Consider the following 24,755-nt stretch of genomic DNA (forward strand, 5'->3'; position numbering starts at 1 on the left):
TGTTTAGAAGTTTTGTGTTTCTTTTTAGCCTCTTGCACTCTAATGGGAGTCACACTGCATGTAAGTCTGTTTCTCTCGTCCGTTGTGATTGTTGAAACACCAGTCACGCAGCGAACCCTGAGATAAGTTCTGTGGCCACACATTGAGACAGCCTGAAGTGCCTTCGGAACTGCATTTCATCAATAAAGGTAATGGCTGTTAAAATGCGAACTACCGGAAAGGAGTCGTCGTCACCTCTTTATCTGAATACGAACTACGTCATTGGTGAAATGTGCAACTTTCACTCTCTTGGCTGGCAGCCCAAACACAATGTCGAAAGCTTGCTTGAATACGCTAGCTTCCGAAGCTTCTTCGTGGCTTCAGTCGCCACAGGTAGATTCGGAACCTGACCTAGATGAATCATCACAAGCAGTAACAGCGCAAGGCGACGATGCGAGGCACGACTCATTTCTTCCGAGACCGCAATTTACATTCACGGGCGCACGTGCCATAGCGGTACGTTGGCTGTGGGTGGGCTGACACCAAGGGACTTCTGATTGACTCCGTCAATTTTTGTGGAGTAGAAAGCGCTGCTCCCTGGAGTGGATCTAGCGGTGGAGCTGCTCCCAATCTGCCAATGAAAGATACACGAGGCACTCTCGAACTCCCAATGGAATATACTTGCTCCTCAAGGTGCAGAAAAACTACTACCAGAAGTGCTCCGAATTCGCCATTGGAATTCACCATCAGAGTTACAAGGACAGCATGATACATAACTTTGCTAGATGAATATATGAATTTTAAAACTTTGTAATTGCAGTAAAACCTCGTTAAACCGTACCCACTTATACAGTAGTTTCGTTTTAAAAAAGTAGTAAAGTCAAATCTTCAACTCAGCGGCCATGTATTATGCATTTTGTATCCGCATAAGCCGCACCAGCTTATTGCGTGCATAACGGTTAACACGTAGTGTTTCCACTTTTCATCGCACAATCACGGCGGTGAATCGTCCCTATTGGGCGGCCTGGCAGAACAACAAGCCTGAGAAATCGGAACAATGGCCTCCAAGCGCCCTGTGCATTTGCACGTGAAGCCACATCAACATCATTTCAGCGCTGTGCCAGAGAGCGTTGTGGCCGTGGTTGTGGCGTCGCGCAAGCTAGGACTCGCATCATGCCGAAGCTTGGATAAAAACACCGGGTACTCAGCATAGAAGAAAAATTGGACATCGCTCATGCTGTCGAACATGGCACAAAGAAATCGGCATCGGCACGCAACAGGGATCTACCGTTGACAAAGGTGTGCGGCATTTGCAATGCGAAGAAGTTGCTTGGCAGCACTGCTGCAACCACGAAAACATGTCGGCTACGCGTTCCGACTTTTTGCCATCGTTGCTTCTGATGTTGCCGAAGTGTTGCCTAACGACAGCGATGAGGACGACACAGCGACAGCACGAGTGATTCAGGCCTGACAGTGGCTGAAGCTGCACGTTACGTCATCCTCATGAATGCAATTGTCATGATGTGAACAGACACCCGGAATGAAAAAGGTGCCCCACGACTTCTGCAGCGCTACCACGTCCGTGCATGGAAAATATGCAACGGAAATGAGGAATCCGCCATGCGAGTGTTTGCCGAGAAGAGGGGGCTGGCTGAAAAGCTGGCTCGCAGCTTTGAGTTTAAGGCCGCTGTCGTCGCTGCTAGGCCACCGTGGCATGAAATGAAAATAACACTTTTGTCGCACCAAGTGAATAAATACTGCATGTTTTTGCCCTTTCATCGCACTCTCTCTGAGTTACATTTTTGACAGGTAAGTGGACAATCATCTCATGCTATTCCGATTAAGCCGAACTACCGTTTAGTATGTATTTTTTCCGAGCTCCGGCCAACTACGGTTTAATGAGGTTTCACTGCATAATGTTTTCTTTTAAATGAGCAATCACCAAAGACAATTTGCACTATTTAATATGACACATAAAACATTTATTGAGTACTTCATTTATATACATTTGAGAGCTCTCCAAGTTCACTGCATAAACCTGCCAAAGCAATACCTTCTATGCCAATGACAATTTTTAACACTTAATTTGAAGTTTCACAAATCAAGCTTCAAACTTGTGCTGTGTTCTGAAGGTGCTCCCAATTATACTACGTGTGAAGCCATTTATTGGCGATTCTTGTTACAACCTTCACATTCTCCTCTCTCTCATTAGACCTCATGTATTGGCATGCAAAGGACCAGCGATGGCAAGCAAGTGAGATTTCTGTTTGGCATGATAATACTGCACTGACAAACACCTTTAAACTAGTATGACCTGTGAATCTACCTGGCAACATCGATAAGCCAATGGCACAGATATATAACATACTGAAACCTGGGCCACCAATGCTGGCTATATCTACCAGCATGGGGTATACAGTAAAAGCTTGTTAATTAGAATTCCGCGGGGATGCTACGCACATTCAAATTATACAAAATTCGAACTAATGAAAGTCAAAGAAAGAAATCGCTCGGTTTAGGCATGCATATATTCCGACGTAGCATGAGCGCGTGCGCGCACTCGCTACGTCCCGTTGGCAAGAATAACGTCATAGTTCGAAGCACTGGCGCCGCCAAGGTAACCAGACGCGGTCTGACATGCCCAACCTCGAGATGGCTGTTGCTCCATCTACACATTCACTGCGCTGACCCACAATGCATGGTGCAGAAAAAAAGGGTGCCCACGCCGCTTTGCTGACGGTCGCAGGCAGCCGTTCAAAGCGGCGCACAGGTTAGGGATCGTTCTGCATTCAGAAAGAGCAGGGGGAAAGTATACATGTCCGCAATAGAGTGATTGGAAGATTGGTGGAAGTAGGGAAACGACAAAAAACTGAGACATACAAAAACAAAGTTTGGTTATGGGAATTTATAGTGTGTTTTTTTCTTTTTTTTTCTTCTTTAACCTAGATAGGACATTAAGCAGTATAATAGCAAGAGCTCAGTGGCGCAACCCACCGCCCCGTTCCAAAGGAGACGCTCATAACATCCATCCATCCGTTCTGCGCTTGCTCTGAAGAGAACAGCCGACGGCATGCGCGTCGAACTCTAGAGGGGACGGCATTGCGGCTGGCACACCAATGTGCACCGACGCATGCTGCAGGAACAAGAGCTGCACTCTAAAATGCACGCTCAAAACGCATCACAATCTTCTGCAACGTCAGTCTCCATTGTACTTTTGTAGATGCACTGGCTGCACGCTGCCATCCAAACACGTATCCCAGCGATACTTTCCTTTGAGTAATAGCCACGAATCTTAATGGCTATGCTTTTGGTACTGCGAACGCCGATAAACATCATGGCCACCGTGTTACAGACATTACCTGGTGCTGCTCTCGGCAGAACACCTCGTAGATAAAGAAAGAGCATAACTTCCAAGATGTAAAATGGAAAAAGAAAGGGAAAAAGGCACAGTTTCACCTGAAAGGTGAAGCATCAATTACGATAGCAAATTAGTAGACAGCCGTATGAAGTAAGGATAGTACTTTTATCAGCCGTATCAACTTGTAAACATTCGCTTGCACAGCAAACATGAACACATTACACCCGATGACCTCAGACACTCGCTGTCAAAACGCCAGTGTGAGGAAACGCGGCAACAGTAGCGAGCGAGTGGACGTTTGTGCTGTCTATTGCTTCAACGCAAAGTGAGCGCCAAGAACACACAGCACACACAGAACTACGAGCCGCTAATGCAACTAGACTCTGCCCCCAACTCTACCCAAACACACATTGCTCTCAAGATACGACCACGCAAACGTGCGCAGCTGCCACATGCGCAGTTGCAACAGCAGAAAACGTCCCCCCCCCCCCCCCCCCACTTGGCGCCTTGCAACGTTGGGTGCATCACGCGCAAGAGAAGACGGCGCACTTCCTCTCCGCATTCGTCCCTTTCGCACGGGCGAGATTGAGCTGTTCGTCGGCTCCCCTCGCAAGCTTTCACCTGCGCATACAGCGCAGGGCGCGCGGTGACGGTGTTATTGCCCTTGGACTTTATACAAAACCTCATGGTGAGGCCGACACCCACGCCGACGGCAGAAATGCGCTTGGAGTGTCTAGAAACGCACTTGAGCGTCCATATAATTGCTATCGCAATAAATAAAAGAAAGATAAAAGAAAACACAAGCGGGCACGTCAGTGGCTCCCCAACAAGCATGAACCCATTTCTGTATTTTGTGCAGATTGCACTTTTTGGCTCGGCTGGAATGACTGGTGCATCTACAGTAACGGAAAAGGGCACCATCGGATCGGCAGACACCACTGCAGGAGCCTGCGCAGATGAGCTTCTTTGTTACCTCGGCAGCAGCTGTGACCAGGAGCATCCGCCCCCCAGTTCGACGTCATCAGCGCCGACGACTATAAGAAGTGGGACGCACGACAGCTTCCTCAGTGGGCACGTCAGCGGCTTCCCAACAAGCATGAACCTATTTCTGTATTTTGTGCAGGTTAGTAAGAGCTATTCGACTATCAAAACTAGCAACCGTTGTTTAACCTAGCTGACATGCTCCACTTGTCTAAACGGGTTGTGTTCTCTTGTGCAAGACGTTTCATTACTCATGCTGTACGGTGACATAGAATCGAACCCCGGGCGAAGCACAGAGGAACTGTTGCGTCAAATACTTGATGGTCAAAAAACCATGCAAGCAAGACTTGGCACTATCAAATCCAAGGTTGAAAATTCCACAATAGCATTTGCAGAACTTCTGGCCAAAATTTCTAGCCTTGAGACAACCATAAATATCATGCAAAGTAAATTGATTGACCTCGAGGACAAGAGCGGCGCAATAATCTTCTCATGTTCGGTATACCGGAACGTCCTGATGAAACATTTCAATCACTAACAAATTCTGTGGTTTCCGAAATATTTGAGAATATGCTCAGGGTACAGGTGTCACAGTCAAAAGAATTCCCCAAATCGGACAAAAGAAGCAAAACAAAAATAGGCCAGTTGTGTTAAAACTAATTGACCACCGTGAAAAGATAGAGTACTCAGAAACTACTCTAAGCTAAAAGGAAAAGAAATCTCCATTGCAGAAGACTTTTCTGCAGAAACTAGGCAAATAAGAAAGCACCTATGGGAAAGCCCTGCAAATATCAGAAAGGGCAGCGATAAAGTGAGGCTTGTACATGACAAAATCGTTATAAACGGAGAAATGTATGCCTGGGACGCTACTGAAGTGAAAAGAGTTCCCGTTTTTGCACCCACCAAGAAATCTAGGAAGAAACAGTAAACTTCTTCGGCCACTCAAAAAAGCTTCTGTTGCCTTAATCTAAATGCTTGCAGCATTGTAAACAAACTTTCCGACTTGCAAAGCATTGCAGTAGCACATGAGCCACATGTAATGATAATAACTGAAACTTGGTTGCACTCTGGTATTCTGGACTTCGAGATAACACCACCAGGGCACAAAATATACAGGAAAGATCGAGATTCCTGCGGAGGCGGAGTCGCTTTGTTGTTTCAAGACTGTTTACAAAGTACGAAGGTTACCTGATATTGCCGGCACTGAATGCGTCATCGCGAAAGTGTTTTTGGATGACTTCCATCTTATAATTGGTGGTTTTTACCGCCCACCATATTGTGACGCATTCTTCGATGCTCTGAATGAATTTTTGTGTACAACCGGCATACATTGCAAGAATATTTTGCTTTCTGGTGATTTCAACGTCCCGTCAGTGAACTGGTCAACTGATTTCCCTGATGCCCTTTGCGCGGCAGCTGAGCCTTTAACTGACATCATTCTTTTCCATGCCTTGACTCAACTGGTAAAACAACCGACTCGCGCACAAACCACATTAGATCTCTATCTTGTAAACCTCCAAGTCCTCAATCGTAATCCATGTGTCCAGGCAATTTCGGATCATAGAATGATATGCCTTACACTTGAGTTAAATTTCAGATTAAAACCCTCTAAAAACCAGTACTCGATTCCTGACTTCTCGCGCGCTAGCGATGTCAACATACTTGATGCCTTAGACAATAAATTTTATTAATTTGCATCTCTCACAGAATCTCACGTTATGCCCGTTGACAATTTATGGTGTTTCTTTAAAAAACTTGTTCACAACTGTATCGACACTTTTGTGCCCCAAAAGCGGAAAGTTGTATGTGAAACAAATCCATGGATGACAAGAGACCTTGTACGACTTGGGCGAAAACTAAAGCAAGTAAAAAGCAACATAAAGCACGACCCTCAAAGGCTAATGTCGAAAAGCTAACCAAACTGCGTCTACAGCTTAAAACTGGTATTTCGAAAGCTAAAGACTATCATCAAGATGTTGCTTTAAGGGGGGACACGGCTTTCGCATCGCGAAAAATTGCCAAAAAATTGATTTTTTGAAAATCACATTTTCAGTTTCTATAACCCCTTTTCTACCTGATACACAAATATCATCACTGTAAATCACTTAGAAGTGCTAAAAAAAATTCGTTTTATCAGCCAAGGTGGCGAAAAATCTCACGGAAATTAAGAAACAACATTTTTCAAGCCATAATATCTCCGGAACGGCGCGACCGAGCGCCGCCATCTTGGTCTCGTTGGAAAGCGCATTTCTCCGTCTTCAAATTTGCCGCTTCAGCTATCTCCTCCATACAGAAACAAGCGCACAAAAAGCGAATGATTGAAGATCTTGCCGGAGTCTGCGATTGGCCGTGCCCGCCACAGGACTCTAGCGTGGTTCACCATTGGTCCGGTGCTCGCGTCGTCTGCTCGGCTCTTTGCACCTCGCGAGTCTGGACACCTCAACTCGCCGTAATCTCGACGTATCAAAACGGGTGCTACGCGAACATCGCAGTAGCGTGGCCGATCCCTATGCTTGTGGATATTCCAGACTCGCGGCTAAGCTTTCCGAGCATCGGCGACGTGGATTACGCGACCAAGATTCACGCGCGGAATTCTCGGACATGCGGCTAAACCTTTCAGTACTCGTTTCAGAATTGAATGATGAAGCACATTGCGCACGCAATCCTCGGAGATGCGGCTAAGCATCTCACACCTAGGGAGTCTCCGACTCGGCAATCAAGCACATCACGCGCGAACTTCTCGGACCCTCGTGTTTTGTGCACCGGCACCTCGGACTGTGCGAGTAAGTGCATCGAGTGTCGACTCCTCGAGCCCGCGTCTAGGCATTTCTCGTGTCGGCACATTGGACTGTGTGATAGCTCGTAACAATATCATTCGACTCCTTCATAAAGAGAACTTGATCATGAGCTCTGTTCACTAGGCCCCTTGGGCTGGCACAGACACCTGGCTGCAGAAGTGATTGAGGCATCATACAAAAGTACAAATCTGGAAAGCACCTAGCAGCTGCATATCTATCACTGGTTCTCTGATCCTAAATTCCACAGCCATTGTCAAGTAAAGATGACTTTGGAGGCTGCTGACACTCAGAGCCTTCATTCACTAACATGATCAATTCTACCAAAAGAAAAAAAAATGCCTCACTGATTGTACTGGAGATTGCTATCAATCGGGCAGCCTGCAGGTACAGGCTGCCTGAATGTACAGTGGAACTATATTCATGCCCCCACAGAGTTCTGCACATCACTTGGTTTGAAATTTAGGCACCATGCTCTTTGTAGAGCAGCAGCAGCAGCAAAGAATGCCCAATAAAAAGAAAAAAGGGGGGGGGGGGGAGCGCACCAGACCCGAGGCCACATGTACAAGCCCCACATCACAAAACACCCCAAAGACTACAAATTTGGTGCTTTTTAGAGAACTGAGGAGAAGGTGAAACTTTGAGAGCTGTTTTCTCAAAACTGTTTTTCTGCCTTTCTGCTCAGTTTCTGGAGCTGATTTCTTTGTTACCGTTTAACATATTGACATGTGTATTTATATTTATCGGGCGACCACGTTTCGCCGCCTAACAAATCTTATCGCATAACGCGGAATGCGCTGTGCGATAAGATTTGCCGTCGATAAGATAAGCCGTCGCCCGCCCGTCGCCCAACTGGGCGACGGGCGGGCGTGCTGGTGGTGGCGGCGGTGGACGACGGAATTGTGGTGTTAAAGGTCCCTGGCGCAGTCGTGCACGGTGGCCTTGGCGGCGGGCGACAGCGGCGTAGGTCATCGCTTCCGGCTGGGGCTGCGGTGATTCTGGTTGCACCTCAGGAACTCCAAGGGATCGATCAAGCTCATCCTTGACGATTTTGGCGATTGAGGCTACTTGAGGCTGCGACCTAGGGTACAACTTCTGCAGCTCTTCCCGTACGACCGCTCTGATAGTCTCGTGCAGATCGTCGGTGGCCAGCGATTGAATTGCTGTGTAGTTGGTAGAGTTCGTGCGGCGGTTGAATTACCGGTTCCGCATTTCGAGTGTCTTCTCGATGCTGGTGGCCTCGCAAAGAAACTCTTCTACGGTCTTCGGTGGGCTTCGTATCATTGCACCGAAAAGTTCTTCCTTCACAACACGCACGAGAAGGCGGACTTTCTTCTCCTCGAGCATATCCGGGTCGGCGTGGCGGAACCGACGGTTCATTTCTTCCGTGAAGATGGCAACGTTCTCGTTAGGTAGCTGCACTCGGGCGTCCAGCATGGCTTCGGCCCTTTCCTTGCGCACGACGCTCGTAAATGTGCGCAGGAAGCCGCTACGGAAGAGGTCCCCTGTTGTCAAGGTCGACTCCCGGTTCTGAAACCACGTTCTGGCGGCGTCTTCTAAGACAAAGTATACATGCCGCAGCTTGTCGTCAGAGTCCCACTTGTTAAAAGTCGCGATTGGTTCGTAGGTTTCCAGCCAGGATTCCGGGTCTTTAGTCGCTGCTCCATGGAAGGTTGGTGGGTCCCGAGGTTGTTGTAGGATAACGGGGGACGCTGGGGCAGCCATTGGGGTTGTTTTGACCACAATCTTCTTTGTCGACTCGGGTAGAAGTCCGTGCACTGGGCGCAGTCCTTGCAGTCTGCGGCTAGCACGCTCGTCTTGGGCGATGTTGGTTTTGTAATCGGGCTTCGGGCTTGGATCGCGGCTTTGCGGGGGCGTTCAGTACATGAACGCACAAGCACCTCCACCAGATGTCACGTGGTAGTGACGGTTAAAAAGGCAGCAAAAGTGTTATTAATGAAACGAGCGTTTTATTGGGCAAACTTGTGCCCTCAAAAACAGGCTACACTCGAAGAACAACGGTAGCGGCGAACACGCTCGGCGATCGGCGAAAATGTGATCAGCGGGTCCAGCGCGTCGGCTTTCATACAGCAGTCATCGAATGTTCCAGACTGACCGTTGGGACCCGCGTGCCTTCCACAAAGTTCTACACCATTCGCATCACGCGATGAAATCAGATAACACAAGGTTCGGCGATAACAGACAGCGGATAGAAGCATCGATAACTTTCCAGAAACTTCGGATACATGCAGGCGCGTCCCGCGCTGTACGATAAGATTTGTTAGGCGGCGGAACGTGGTCGCCCGATAAATATAAGTACATGTGTCAATATTTTGACTCCGTTTTTATTGTCACGTTCCTTGGGCTGCAGTGCAGGTCGTGACATTCTCGCTTTCTTATCTTGACCCTTTGTAAGATTACGATATGGCTATTTGCCTGCCCTGAAAGTGCGCTTGATGCGATGGTAACATAAAATATGGCACACCAAAAAATTTGTGTTGCGAAAAAAAAAAAAAAAGCAAGAATGTCCCGACCTTCAGCATGCACTTGGCTATGCAGTCAATACTTAACAAGCCTTCTACACGTTCTTTAAGTTCCCCAGGCTCTCCAGAAAGTTAGAGGGAGAAAAATTCTGCTCAATTTAATTGAACAAAATGTTCTCAAGATATTGCTCTGAAAATCAGAGAGATAATCTAAACATTTGTGCCAATTTTCATTAAAATCAATCAAGAAATAAGGAAGTTGATTTTCAAAGCCACGTCCCCCCCTTAAAAAACTTTCTTCTGTCATCCCTGGATAAGTTCTGGCGGTACTTATCACCGAAAAAACCACATGTCTGATATTTGTGTGGATGGTTTCATACTGACAGATAAACTGAAAATTTCAAATGCACTTAAGTATTTTTGCTCTGTGTTCACGACGATGATGGAAAGACACCGCACATAGCTGTTTTAAATGATATTCCACCCATCGGTGATCTCGACGTAAACGAAGCAGGTGTAATGTCCTTGCTTCTTGATCTTGATATAAAGAAGTCGCCAGGCGTCGATGAAATGCCTAATGCGTTTTTGGTGAGATACGCCGAATGATGCGCCATGTATCTTTGCATTATTTATAATAAATCACTTTCATGTGCAGAAATCCCACGTGATTGGAAACATGCAAAAATAATTCCCATCCCTAAAGCCAGAGATAGAGTCCAAGGAGCAGGAAAAGGACATCAGGACGTTGACCCGCGTACGTCCCGTTTACTTCCCGGATGGCGCGTCGGTACCTACGCCACCGCCACTGCACATCCCCGGACCGATTAATAGAACCATCTCCTTCAAGACCTTAGTAGCAACGCCGGAAGGCATTTTATACAGCAAGGATGGGGCCACACACCCAATTTAGGATTTGGCAGTGGAACTGCAGGGGACTCCACCATAAAGGATGCACCCTGCAGCAGTTTGTTCGCACTCACAAAGAAAAGCCACATGTTATATTATTGCAAGAAACGATGACTGATCAGGTTTCACTCCAGGGATACAAAGCTCTTGCTCTCCGTGGGGACGGCAGAGGAATCTGCACATTAGTCAGCAGCAAGTTCACTTTCGTCGCACATAATCTAGGGGTCCGACCTAGCAAGACGGAGACCTCCCTAGTAGAAGTCATCCCAAGTCAATCCAACATCTCCAGCATTTTTATACTTAACGTATATAGCAGCCCGAGCGATCACAGACGTTTCAAAACCATCATCACTAGGGCAACGAAACTCGCCGGAAACTCTCCACTGGTTGTGGCTGGCAATTTCAATGCCCCCTTTCACGCGTGGAACTACACACACGACACGGTGAAGGGCAGAAGCCTGTGGCAGGAGGTGGGAGATGCGGGACTCCCTCTATTGATGAACCCAGCCTTTCCCACCAGACGCGGCACCTCCTCGACCAGGGAGTCTGTCCCGGATCTCGCCTTTGTTAAAAACGCTGGCTCAGCCATGAGGTCGAATCTGCTCATAGACCTCGGTACCGATCATTACATCACGGCCACCAGTTTACAAGTGGAGCAGAAAAGAAAGAAGGCCTTCTCGGTCCCTGACTGGGACAAATTCCATGAGGTTTGCAAGGCCAGCGCCGCCCGTGGAGAAAAGCCGGAGAGTCTCGCCCAGTGGTGCGCACTAATTCTGCAAGATGTCTGCTTCACCACCAAAACCATAGAGACGGATCTACAGACAGACAAAATGGATAGCAGGCTAGAAAACCTTCTCGAGGCCAAGCAATTGCTTCTTGAGAGGTGGAAAAGCCAACGCTTGAATCGCAAGCTCAGAAAAAACATAGCCGAGATCAACAAGCAGATCGACGAGCACTGCCAAGTCCTGTCTAGGCAGCAATGGGACGAATTTTGCAATTCAATCGACAGGCAGATGCGCACGGAAGGCAAGTGGAATCTTCTCAAACACTTGCTCAACGACTCCGGCACCAAGTCAAACCAGAGAAGTGTCCTCGCTAAAGCACTCCACAAAGCCAAGAAGTCGTCTTCAAAAAAAGGATGTGCTGGAGATGCTAGCTAAGAAGTACCTGCCGCTCAAAACTGTGGCCGATGAGGCGGCATACCCGGTATACAAAGGGAAGCCGAACTCTGCGCTGGACGAGCCTTTCAAAGTCAGTGAAATCCGCCACGCCCTACACGACCTCAATCAGGGTGTCTACCAAGTTGACATTTCCAAATTCCCTGAGTTTTCCAGGTTTTCCCTGAGTGCCTTTGCGAAATTCCCTGAGTGACGCAGAACTATGTTTTATGTCAAGACGGGCTATAACCACATCGCCTGATGCTGTCACTCTCTAGTAAGCATATCAAAAAAAATTTTTAAAATGACTTGATCCAGTTTGAATACTAAAGAGTAGTGTTTATGTTATTCAAAAAGAGAATTGAAAGGAGGGGTTAGTAAAATGCACAGCAAATAAAATGTAGTGAAAAAAATTGCAAATCGAGTCGGACATCCTCAAATATGAATAAAAAGGAGATGCATACAGAAGCAAATATTTTCGAATACAAGCTATTTCTATCAATTGATAGCAAGCTCAGTGGTATGAGGCCCGAACTTTGTCACAATTAGGATTCTCTCTCAAGAGCTCGTAAGTCAACCTCAGCTGTCCCGACACTCTCAGCCCGCACACGACGCCTCATTGTTGTGTTTCACTGCTTTAAAGAGTTTATTTTGGTGTGGATGATGGACACCTGTATCCCGGCATCAGACAACACTTTCTTTTTTGAGCTCAAGCTCCTTCAAAATGGCGGCAGCACGCTTCCTTTCCCGCTCGTTCCTCAATGCATAAGTACTTTCTGTTCTTGTCCTCCTTCCGCCACTCGCTCGCCCCATGGACCGTTTGAAGCATCTTCTTGGTCAGTTGCACAGTCCACGTCCGATTTTTCGTACTCCCTAGAGGCCGCAAAAACGTCCGGAAAATCGGCCAGTTGGAAAAAATAAACGCATGTCATTGCCTTTAAGGGCTGAAACCACCACAGGCACATTCGAAAACGCTCTGAAGGCCTGTACGTACACGTATTCGGCATATCGGTGCTCATACTGTAACAGGAGATTGCGGATGCACGCGTGTATAATTAAGGAATACATATTGTTACCCGTGACAATTGCCCCTTCCGACGCTTGTAATGCTTCACCGCAATACGTTTGCGTATGCTTCACCGCGTAACATTGCTGTACTAAGGCGAAGCTGACTTTCAGGAACCGGTGTTATCCAACGCATTATGCTTTCCGAGCTTCGGAGCCAATTGCGAGGACCACAAAGGCGCAATAGGTGCCATTGCTGACAGCAGCGAATTCTTTCACAAGAAAAACACGGCACCCAACGGCAAGAAGCTTAATAGCTAACGATGAAGCAGCTAGGTCTAGCGTTGCCGCAGTGGTGGCTACGACTGCCAGCGGAACTGCGTGCGAGAGCGCCGGTTTGCGGCGGCGGGGTTATCCAAACGGCAACGGTGGTGGCTTTGATTATTGCCGTTTCGGACCTGCGGTCACGGCAAGAAGTCCGGAAAATCGGACGGCGAAGGGTTCTTGCGTCCGAAATTTTAGACGTTCCGATACATTGACTATATGGGGCACGCGGTGGTGCCGCGAAGCCGTCCAAATTATCGGGCATCCGGAAAGTCGGTCATTGACTGTACACTGGAAACTCCTCCAACCGACGACAGGGCGTCAAAGACGATTCATTACGATTCCTGTCTATTACCCGAGCCAGCATTACCGCGACTTTCGACCCTTTCAACAAAATTACCGCTAATTTTCCCTGATAGAGGCACAAATCCCTGAGTCTTCCCCGTGTTTTTCCAGACTACTCAAAATCCCTGAGAATTCCCAGTTTTCCCGGTGGGTAGACACCCTGCTCAATGGTAGGTCAGCACCCGGCCAGGATCACATTAACAACAAGGCTCTCAGAAACCTAGAGGACGCGTCGATCGAGTTTCTCACAGATGAGATAAATCGGATTTGGGAGGAGGTAATTGTACCGGATTGGGTGAGGGAACAAACGAGAGTTAATGACAGAAAAAGAAATGGGCATGGGCAGGACATGTAATGAGGAGGGAAGATAACCGATGGTCATTAAGGGTTACGGACTGGATTCCAAGGGAAGGGAAGCGTAGCAGGGGGCGGCAGAAAGTTAAGTGGACGGATGAGATTAGTGTTGAATTCCAATGGCAGATCCAGATCAAGTTTTTCTGCTCTGTATGGAGCAATCCTATACCAATGGCAGAATGGGAGCGTGAGCTGTATGTTCCAATGGCAGATTGGGACCAGCCACTGATCCCGGATTGCTCCGTGGAGCAAAAATGTTTGCTCCCCCGAAATCGGCAGATTTGACCGGAAGTCCTCGTGACGTATTTCCTTCACCCGCCTCTGCTTCCTGTCACGGTCGCCTGTTTCCGGTCGTGGGTAGCTATGGACGACATGGGAAACGTGGACGCCGCTTCGCCGTGCGATTTTGTTCGCGCTCCTAGACAGCTCCGACTCGGACAGTTCAATTTCCAAGTCGAGTGATGATTCTTCTGACACGGACAGTGAAATGGGGTGGTGGGTTGTGCTTCCAAGCGCTTGTTCCTTTCTCTATTCTAGCGCCCTCTCACTTGATTTTCCTGTACTAAGTGCCCCCGCGGGAGCGCACGCATTCCCTTCGCAGATGTGGTGTGCGCACATGAGAGCGATCTCAGTCGGAGCGACGCGCTCCGACGCGATCCGGCCGAGCGCTCGCGATCTACCATTGGAATTCAACATAAGAAGTTTGCAGGGACAACATGGCCACAATTAGTACATGACCTGGGTAGTTGGAGGAGTATGGGAGAGGCCTTTGCCCTGCAGTGGACGTAACCAGGCTGATGATGAATGATGATGATGTGGCCAGAGGACACGGAGGCAACATCAGGATGACAGGCTCACACTTGTCTTTTTTCACCCTGCAGTTACTCGCTGCCTTCATCCCTGGTTTTCGATGTGCTGTTCCACTGGATTCGCGTGCTGAGCGTATTGTGCATGCTTCAGTGGCCGGCAAGTTCGGTGAACCTGTTCCCACCACACATTGCCCGGATCAAAGCCGTCACCAAATCTACATCTGCAACAACACCCCACCCCATTGGTATCTTCGGCTCACCACTGCGCAACCGCGACAGCATCGACAGTGCCAGCAGCGGGACGCTTAAAGCCAAGCAATACACTCTGGGCAGTCAGAGGGCATGGAGGCACCGTCAGGATGACAGGCTCACACTTGTCTTTTTTCACCCTGCAGGTCAGTTACATTTCCAAACTGCCACTTCTTTGCTTTAAATCTAGTAATCGCTTCATTGTCGTGCTTCCGTGACCAGAAGCCTTGAGTGACCCATTCTGTGCCTTGTTTCTTTCACTGTGTGGTGACGTGGAAAGTAATCCTGGCCCATCCAAGGACGATGTGCTTGCTGAAGTACTTAAAACCATGAGGGACCTTAATGAAAGATCTATTAGAATGGAATCTGTACAAAATTCTATGTCAGAGACAATTCATGAGCTGAAACAACTGTGTGGTGACGTGGAAAGCAATCCTGGCCCATCCAAGGACAATGTCCTGCTGAAGTACAGTGGAACCCCGTTCATACGTTTTTCACCGGACCGAGGAAAAAAAACGTAACAGCCGGGAAAACACAACAGTGAGGAAAGCTCCGAAAATGAATGAAAAAAGTGCAGCTTCAACTATAGAATATTTATTTCCACAAAGAAGTCTAGAATGGTGGCTTGCCATTTCTTTCACTCGCTAGAAATCACCATACGTTTCTCAATAGCCTGGAAGGCCGCATTGCTGTCAGCGTCGCTGTGAGGTGCGACGTACCTGTGGAGGAGGTCCAGAGTCGCGACGGCTTCTCCAAAGCTAGGATTTGGCAACTCCCCCCCAGTCGAAAAAAACAATTGAAACCATTTGGAAATATCAATGGGTCCAACTGGAAACGGCAATTTCCAATTGGACCAAGTGTTATCACCAACAGGACCATTTGGACCAGTTAGAACGGCCAATTGGTTCATATGGAAACCCTCACTTCCAATTGGGCCAGATGGAGTCTCCAGCAGGACCGTTTGGGTAAATCTGAATTGCCACATGGTCCAAATGGAGTTATCAAAACCATTTGGACAAAATTTAAGTGAGAAAATGTTAATGTCTCTTGTGTACAAGATTTGCAGATTTCTCTTTTCCTTTTGAGATTTCTCTTTTGAGATTTGGACGCGAGATTTGAGATTGGATTCGTGAGATTGGAAGACACTATTTGGCATTTGGAGGGCAAGTAAATGTGGAATTAACGACCGTAAAAGAAAGTGGTCGGTCTATTGATCATGTTAAACAATAAAAAAAAAACTTGCACTGTTTTTTGTGCTTCTTAAACACACGACTCAAACAACTTTTAGGCATAAAACAATTTGTAATTTAGTAATATTGCTTAAATTTTATATTTCACATCTATGAAATAATTCTTCCTGGGAATTAAATTTTGTCTCAGCGTCATTTTTCCTTGGCGACCGAACGGGACAGCACAATCGACATCAACATTAGCAACATGTGCTCGTGTGTGCAGCAACCATGGCAGCAACATGAGGAACTCTATGAGCAACAAGAACAGTCGCTGACACTCGTGCATGCGTGCTGCACTGCATTCTGCGCTTTGTCCTGATCGCCTTGCGTGCTTCGTGCGACCGTCTGACAGCACTATGATCACCCACGCGTACGTGCGGTACGAAATCGACAAACATTTGGCAATTGTGCCAGTGACAGACAAAGAACTTCAAGCCTGATGACGACTTTTCGGCGGCTTTTTATATGGTGAAGTGGACGGACGCAGCCGGCACGTGTGCCCACTACCTTGCCAGAATTTTGCAGATCGGAGGTAAGTTTCCGCGTTTCCAAAGCTCTTGTAATTATTTTGCATTACTGCACTACACGAGTGCACGGGTCACGCACACTCGTTTGAGTTAAATGATTGCACACATATATGCATTGGCTTTTGTGTAATATAGCAAATATGCATGATGCACTGAACTAATTTCGACAAAAAAGGTTTCAAGTGTATTGCATGAGCGTTTTTTTAAAAGCAAGGTTTCCCCGAGAGCGTCGTGACAGCACTGGTGAAACGTATGAATCACTACGTGGGGGAGACCATTGCTGACATTGACAGAACAGCGAAAAGGTATACTGATTAGAACAATTTTCTTGCATTTGCTGCTTGTACCTTAGCTACATAAACCGCAAATTGTGACTCTCTTAAACCTGGTTGGATTGCTGAATATTAAAGTTGAGGTGCCTTTTTATCCAATATCAGCTTGCCTGTCTTGCCAGCTTTTGAGTGCAACAGGTTTTTCAGGATTCTATACACAATGCTGTCGTTCTTTTTTATCCATTTCTGCAGGTTGTGGCGCGACTAGACCGGAAAGGGACCATGAACAGTATCCCGCATGGCATTTTTCTTAGTAATAAATCTTTAAATCCCACTTTTCACTTGTTGCCTCATTGTCACATGTAGTTATCATCTTAAAGAAGTAGTGGCTCCTTGTTGGGTGATATGATGTGAAGCAAGAAAAGCATGGAAAAGAGCATTAATGAAGGGATTCGCTTTTTGTGCTGTTCATATTGTTTTGCATCATATTAGATAACAATATATATGAACCAACTTGCCGAGCAACATGTAACGATGTGGTTCCTTATTGCTGTGCTAGTTTGCCAGATTCACACAGCGCAGGCTGTGCACAGTCAAAACCATTTGACCCGTCGACCGGCTCCATTTGGACCATTTGGTTCCATGCCAATTAGCCCAATTGGTTCTATGCCAACTGTACCATGTGACCCAATTGGCAACAACCAATTGGTCCTATGCCGACTGCACCATTTGATCCAAATGGTATACAACCAATTGGCCCAATTGTTCCAAGTGGCCCAATTGTGTACTAATACACAAATGGAACCAATTGGAAACAAGTGGAAATTTTCCAATTGGGTCCAATTGTTTTTTTTAACTGGGCCGGCATCATGCGGCTCGTGCTCCTCGTCGTCACCACGCCACGGCAATGGCAACGGACAAAGGAATATCCGCGGGACATGTTGCCCTCTTTGGCATAATCATGCTAACGTGCTAACAATTGTTTAGTATTGCTGCGGAGCGCGCGCGTCCGAGCAGCACGGTTGCGCGCAGCGCGGCGTGGTTTCGCGAGAAATGTAAACAAGAGAGGAGAGCTGGCCCGATAGGCGGAGCAACGCCATGAGCAACGCCAACTTCCGGCTTCCCTCTAGCTATAGCTTCACAAAGAGTGACGTCAGGGCCTCTCCCGAGTTTCCTCCGTGAGTCGACCCGTCCAACAAACCATGCGGTGACCGTAATCACAGTGATGATAGTGAGATCATTTTTCACGAATGGCCACCTAGTGGCGGCCTCTCGAACTGGCGTGCGGCTTTTTGCAGCCAGTTCCATAGCCAAGCCCGGCCAAGCCCGGTCAAAGCTCGTCAAAAGCCGAAATGGCGGTTGGAGCGTGTTGCCTACTTTAGCCCAGGCGGGTTCGGGTTGCGACGCATCATGCGGGAACGTTTTCACAGCTACTACGTAACAGCGGGGTTCCTTATACACTGGATCCTATGGAAGCTATGCAGGGACCGGATGAAAACAACATAGCAGCCGGGAAAACGTAGCAGTGAGGAACGTAACAGCGGGGTTCTAGTGTACTTAAAACCGTGAGGGACCTTAATGAAAGATCTATTAGAATGGAACGTGTACAAAATTCTATGTCTGAGATAATTCATGAGCTGAAACAACAGCAAAAAAACGTTTCAGATGCAATATCTGACATCGATCAGAGACTGCAGCACGTGGAAAGCCAGACGACCATCCTTGATGAATGGAAACAGGATGTCAGCTTATTGCGCGACAAGATTGAGGGTGTAGTAATCGATATGAACACGCTTCGTGCACGACTTGATGACGCGGAAGATCGCTCAAGTCGCGACAATCTGGTTTTTTTCAGTGTACCGGATACTCCTACAGAAAATTCAATACAATCAGAGGGAAAAGCCCTAGATTTGATAAATAATACTTTAAAACTCAGTTTAACTTGCGAACACATAGTGCGTGCACATAGGATTGGTCGCTACACTCAACAAAAATCGCAGCCGTTTTCGTCTTATAAAACCAAAGAACAAGTTTTGTCTAAGCGTTCTGTTCTAAAAGGAAACAGCCTGACTGTGGTGAGCGAAGACTTCTGTGAGGAAACGCGAAATATAAGAAATTAACGGAATATGGCAAGGGACTAAATACACCCTACAGGCTTCGTTAAAAAAAGCTATTCATGGGAGAAAACTGTTACAGCTATGACCTAGATAACGATGTTGTCTACGAAATAACGCCACAAAACAGAAATTCCGATCCTCTAATTCAGCGCTCAGGTCGTGTCTTACAGAACTCGTGATAGCGAAACGCGAGGGGAGATGCTTGCACTTCATCGAAACATGTTACCTCTGTTGTATTCACTAATATTCGCAGTATATTTAATAAAAGGGACGAATTGTGTTCCCTAGTTGATGACACTGATGCTGACATAATAGCGACAACTGAAACTTGGTTGACTAACAAAAGAACAAACGAAGGATTGTTTCATTGCCGTAAGAGATACGTTGTGTATCGGAATGACCGTACTGACAGAATAGGGGGCGGTGTATTGCCTGCTGTTAATAAAAATGTTGAGTGCTTTAATGTACTGATAATCACTGAAATTGAATCTATCAGGTGTTGTTTAACCATTAATTTCAAAACAATTATCTTAGATGTCTGCTACCAGCCACCCTCGAATAGTTCGTTTTGTGATCACCTGCATGACTGTCTAAATCAATTAACAGTAAGATTCCCCGGAGCAAAGATAATTCTTATGGGTGACTTTAACTTTCCTAACATAAATTGGTCGAGCACGTGTCCCTTCTCTAACCCATCATCCAGTGAGGCTAATCAGTTTATCACTATTTGTTCTGACTTTACCTTAGTACAAACGGTCATTATTCCAACACGTGTAGCAGGCGCTACGTCATCATTACTTGATCTTGTGCTGACATCATCAGCTGATATTATATCCCCAATAATGCACTTACCTGGCCTGAGCGACCACAATGCATAACATTTTACAAAAATCACGATATCACTACCACTAAAACGTAAACGATTTAAGGAAATAAAAGATTATAAAAGGCTAACTTCTCGGCAATAAACAACGGACTTGCTTCCTTTCTTGACACGTTTCTACTCTACCATCTTGATCCGTTCTGTCGAGACTAATTGGCGCCTCTTTAAAGAAAAGGTATCTGATCTAATAAATAGTTATATTCCAGTCCGATGTATATATTCAAATAGTAACGCACCGTGGTATAACAGACACCTTAGCAGACTAAGTAACAAAAAGAAACGCCTATTTCGTATCGCTAAACGGTCACTAAATCCTGAACACTGGTTCTCATACAAATCCGCTGCCGCCACGTACTTTCCAATTTTACGGTCTGCGAAGTTTTCCTACTACAACGTTACCCTTCCCAAGCTACTGAAAACTAACAGTAAGGCATTCTGGAGCTCTACGAAAGGAGATAGCACAAGAAAGGTTACTCTAATTTCACTACCTGGGAAAGCAATCGCCGACCACACATGCACTGACGTGCTAAATGACACGTTCGTACAGGCCTTTTCACCATTTTCGCATGCTACTCATCCCGAAATACGACCCAAAAGATACCCCCATATGGATCCCTGGCTCCGGACAGGCCGCCATTGGAATATGAACCTGGCAACGTTTAAGGCTAGAACGTTATCTAGTGAGGCGAGTCTAGCAGTGCTATTGGAAGAATTAGAGGGCAGTAAATGGGATATAATAGGGCTCCGTGAAGTTAGGAGGCCAAAAGAAGCATATACAGTGCTCAGAAGCGGGCACGTCCTGTGCTACCGGGGCTTAGCGGAGAGACGAGAACTAGGAGTCGGATTCCTGATTATTAAGAATATAGCTGGTAACATACAGGAATTCTATAGCATTAACGAGAGGGTGGCATGTCTTGTTCTGAAACTTAATAAGAGGTACAAAATGAAGGTTGTACAGGTCTACGCTCCTACATCCAGTCATGATGACCAGGAAGTCGAAAGCTTCTATGAAGACGCGGAATCGGCGATGGGTAGAGTGAAAACAAAATACACTATACTGATGGGCGATTTCAATGCCAAGGTAGGCAAGAAGCAGGCTGGAGACAAGGCAGTGGGGAATACGGCATAGGCACTAGGAATAGCAGGGGAGAGTTATTAGTAGAGTTTGCGGAACAGAATAATATGCGGATAATGAATACCTTCTTCCGCAAGCGGGATAGCCGAAAGTGGACGTGGAGGAGCCCGAACGGCGAGACTAGAAATGAAATAGACTTCATACTCTGCGCTAACCCTGGCATCATACAAGATGTGGACGTGCTCGGTAAGGTGCGCTGCAGTGACCACAGGATGGTAAGAACTCGAATTATTCTAGACTTGAGGAGGGAACGGAAGAAACTGGTACATAAGAAGCCGATCAATGAGTTAGCGGTAAGAGGGAAAATAGAGGAATTCCAGATCAAGCTACAGAACAGGTATTCGGCTTTAACTCCGGAAGAGGACCTTAGTGTTGAAGCAATGAACGACAATCTTGTGGGCATTATTAAGGAGTGTGCAATAGAAGTCGGCGGTAACTCTGTTAGACAGGATACCAGTAAGCTATCGCAGGAGACGAAAGATCTGATCAAGAAACGCCAATGTATGGAAGCCTCTAACCCTACAGCTAGAATAGAACTGGCAGAACTTTCGAAGTTAATCAACAAGCGTAAGACAGCTGACATAAGGAAGTATAATATGGATAGAATTGAACAAGCTCTCAGGAACGGAGGAAGCCTAAAAGCAGAGAAGAAGAAACTAGGAATTGGCAAGAATCAGATGTATGCGTTAAGAGACAAAGCCGGCAATATCATTACTAATATGGATGAGATAGTTCAAGTGGCTGAGGAGTTCTATAGAGATTTATACAGTACGAGTGGAACCCACGATGATAATGGAAGAGAGAATAGTCTAGAGGATTTCGAAATCCCACAAGTAACGCCGGAAGAAGTAAGGAAAGCCTTGGGAGCTATGCAAAGGGGGAAGGCAGCTGGGGAGGATCAGGTAACAGCAGATTTGTTGAAGGATGGTGGGCAGATTGTTCTAGAAAAACTGGCCACCCTGTATACACAATGCCTCATGACCTCGAGCGTACCGGAATCTTGGAAGAACGCTAACATAATCCTAATCCATAAGAAAGGGGACGCCAAGGACTTGAAAAATTATAGACCGATCAGCTTACTGTCCGTTGCCTACAAAGTATTTACTAAGGTAATTGCAAATAGAATCAGGAACACCTTAGACTTCCGTCAACCAAAGGACCAGGCAGGATTCCGTAAAGGCTACTCAACAATAGATCATATTCACACTATCAATCAGGTGATAGAGAAATGTGCGGAATATAACCAACCATTATATATAGCTTTCATTGATTATGAGAAAGCGTTTGATTCAGTCGAAACCTCAGCAGTCATGGAGGCATTGCGGAATCAGGGTGTAGACGAGCCGTACGTAAAAATACTGAATGATATCTATAGCGGCTCCACAGCCACTGTAGTCCTCCATAAAGAAAGCAACAAAATCCCTATAAAGAAAGGCGTCAGGCAGGGAGACACGATCTCTCCAATGCTATTCACAGCATGTTTACAGGAGGTATTCAGAGACCTGGATTGGGAAGAACTGGGGATAAGAGTAAATGGAGAATACCTTAGTAACTTGCGCTTCGCTGATGATATTGCCTTGCTTAGTAACTCAGGGGACCAACTGCAATGCATGCTCACTGACCTGGAGAGGCAAAGCCGAAGGGTGGGTCTAAAAATTAATCTGCAGAAAACTAAAGTAATGTTTAACAGTCTCGGAAGGGAACAGCAGTTTACAATAGGTAGTGAGGCACTGGAAGTGGTAAGGGAATACATCTACTTAGGACAGGTAGTGACTGCTGATCCGGATCATGAGAGTGAAATAATCAGAAGAATAAGAATGGGCTGGGGTGCGTTTGGCAGGCATTCTGAGATCATGAACAGCAGGTTGCCATTATCCCTCAAGAGAAAAGTTTATAACAGCTGTGTCTTACCAGTACTCACGTACGGGGCAGAAACCTGGAGGCTTACGAAAAGGGTTCTACTTAAATTGAGGACGACGCAACGAGCTATGGAAAGGAGAATGATAGGTGTAACATTAAGGGATAAGAAAAGAGCAGATTGGGTGAGGGAACAAACGCGCGTTAATGACATCTTAGTTGAAATCAAGAAAAAGAAATGGGCATGGGCAGGACATGTAATGAGGAGGGAAGATAACCGATGGTCATTAAGGGTTACGGACTGGATTCCGAGGGAAGGGAAGCGTAGCAGGGGGCGACAGAAAGTTAGGTGGGCAGATGAGATTAGGAAGTTTGGAGGGTCAACATGGCCACAATTAGTACATGACCGGGACAGTTGGAGAAGTATGGGAGAGGCCTTTGCCCTGCAGTGGGCGTAACCAGGCTGATGATGATGATGATGATATGGATCCAATAGCATTTAATAGTAATGGTATTAAATCGAATATAAATGAATTAGAATTGAAATCGTCATGTGGTGCTGATGGCGCTAACAATAAATTTTTACACAGTACTAGTGAGTATTGCTCAATAATTTTAGAATTACTTTTTTCTCAGTCGCTTCACAACAGCACATTGCCTTTAGATTGGAAAACGGCTAAGATCATTCCAAATCATAAATCTGGTGATACGCATAACCCTTTTAATTATAGGCCCATTAGGTTGACTTAGTGCCCTGTAAGATAAGGGAGCACGTAATTTTTTTTCAGGCAATCAATCATCTTGAATCTAACAACTTCTTTACATCTAGCCAACATGGTTTTCGTAAAACATTCTCCTGTGACACCCAGCTTCTTTGCTTTACTAACGACTTGCATTCCAACTTGGACGCAGGCTTTCTTACGGACTGTGTATTTCTTGATTTTGCTAAAGCTTTTGACAAAGTACTCCACATATTACTGCTACGTAAACTCAGAGCACTAAACATTGATACTAATGTAATTAATTGGATACAAGCATTTCTAACACACTGCATGCAATTTATAAGCGCCAATGAAGTTAATTCAACTCTAACACCCATCAAATCTGGCGTTCCACAAGGGTCTGTGCTTGGACCGCTGTTGTTTTTGATCCACGTTAACAATTTACCTGATAACATTTCGTCTAAAATTTGTCTTTTTGCTGATGACTGCGTCATATATCGTAAAATTACTAATGACGCTAATATTTCATCTCTTCAGGACGATTTAAACACACTGCATAACTGGACAATAAAATGGCGCATGCAGCTTAACGTCAAGAAATATAAATCGACGCGAATATCTCGTACTAATGAAGCTTGTCCTGCCTATTTACTTGGTAACATTCCTTTAGAGAGCGCAAGAAACAACAAATATCTGGGCATCCATATAACCTATAACTTATCCTGGAAGTACCATATCGACTTTATAACAAGCAAAGCTAATCGCACACTTGGATATCTTCGCAGAAACTTCTCGCTCGCACCATTATCGCTCAAACATTTGTTATACATGACATATGTCCATCCACAGTTGGAATATGCATCATCAGTATGGGACCCACATCATGCCATCTTAATTAACTGCCTTGAAAGTGTCCAGAATCGGTCCACTCGGTTTATACTAGCTAATTACCATCATACGGCAAGCGTAACACAAATGAAGGCTACACTTAACCTACTTTCGCTGTTAACCGGCAAGAAACAATCCCCCCTATGCTTATTTCATAAGATTTACTACCAGAACGCAGCGCTCCGGTCAGCATGGATTAATCCAGCCCTTCATCTCCTTACGTAGAGATCATACGCATAAGGTACATGTGTCTCACTCTAACACACTGACACATTTGCAATCATATTTACCCAAAACATGCAACGAATGGAACGGTCTGCCAGCATCCATTGTTAGTGTAAGTAATCCTGTTCAGTTTAGAAATGCTTTACTTAACT

General features: G+C 46.1%; 1 protein-coding gene and 1 long non-coding RNA gene across 8 annotated transcripts in view; one reads left to right on the plus strand and one right to left on the minus strand.

Moving 5' to 3' along the window:
• Rel (nuclear factor NF-kappa-B family member relish) overlaps positions 1-24,755 on the minus strand; it is a 417,698-nt gene that overhangs the window by 226,120 nt on the left and 166,823 nt on the right. The window lies entirely within an intron of this gene.
• On the plus strand, positions 15,530-17,108 carry LOC129381812 (uncharacterized). Its single transcript, XR_008609948.2, has 2 exons — positions 15,530-16,509; positions 17,029-17,108. It is a non-coding gene; the product is annotated as an uncharacterized lncRNA (long non-coding RNA).

This window comes from Dermacentor andersoni, chromosome 1, assembly GCF_023375885.2.
Source record: "Dermacentor andersoni chromosome 1, qqDerAnde1_hic_scaffold, whole genome shotgun sequence".
In the NCBI taxonomy this organism is placed as follows: domain Eukaryota; kingdom Metazoa; phylum Arthropoda; class Arachnida; order Ixodida; family Ixodidae; genus Dermacentor; species Dermacentor andersoni.